Here is a 920-nt window from a genome sequence, read left to right as displayed (position 1 = left end):
TGTGTGTGTGTGTGCGCGCGCGTGTGCGCGCGCACGCATGCGTATGTACGTGTGTGTGTGTGCGCACGCGCGCGCCTGAGTAGCAGGTGGGCTTGAAGCCTTGATTATCAGCTTCCCCACCTAAAAGCAGTTGATAGAAGATGCTGACCTGGATTGGGGCCTTGGCTATTTACTCAGGCAGGTTGGATCAGGCCCTGGGGAGCAGGGAGGAAAGTGGGGGTGGGAATGGAAGGAGGGAAGGAGCCCTGGAAAGTTTGGTATAGACCAGCTTTGCTTTCTTAACCCTCCCCATATGCATTCAGGGACGGAAGACAATGGGATACATTTTTGAGTTAGAGCTTGAATCCCTTGCTTTCCTAACTCAAGAATTCAGGGGCCACATAGAAATGGACAGCACTCTATCTAATCTCACTTCCCCTACTCAGGAATCAAATGGAGTCACAGAGTGAGGAATATTTATACTTTGTATTTTAGGAGAAAAAAATACATTGAGGTATAAGATAAAATATTTGCTCTCTAATACCTAATGAATCAGCATTTTATAAAAACCTAATTATTAGTCTTACAGAACTTAATTACTTAAGAGTCAGGTTGATTAAAATATTGCATCTTTTAGGCTGCTTATATGTGATATTTTATAAAACCAGAATGATGACAACATGGTTTATAATTGTCATTGCTTTCGTGACCACATTTTGGCTATTTTAGAATGAAGTTCAATTTTCTCAAACTGATGTTCAAGACCCTCAAGCATATGACCTGCATTTCCCTCAGGCAGCTGAGCAATCTTACTGCCAGCTCCCAGGTGCCTGTTCACTTCTCTCTTTTGCTGTCAGAGTTCTTCATGCTAGGAACTTGCCCTGCCCTCTCCTTGCCTTCCAAATATAATCCCTTTAGAGATAGCTGTTCTGTCATCCTTA

This window comes from Pan troglodytes, chromosome 16, assembly GCF_028858775.2.
Source record: "Pan troglodytes isolate AG18354 chromosome 16, NHGRI_mPanTro3-v2.0_pri, whole genome shotgun sequence".
Taxonomy (NCBI): domain Eukaryota; kingdom Metazoa; phylum Chordata; class Mammalia; order Primates; family Hominidae; genus Pan; species Pan troglodytes.
The sequence above is the reverse complement of the archived record's forward strand: the minus strand, read 5'-3'. Positions refer to the sequence as shown.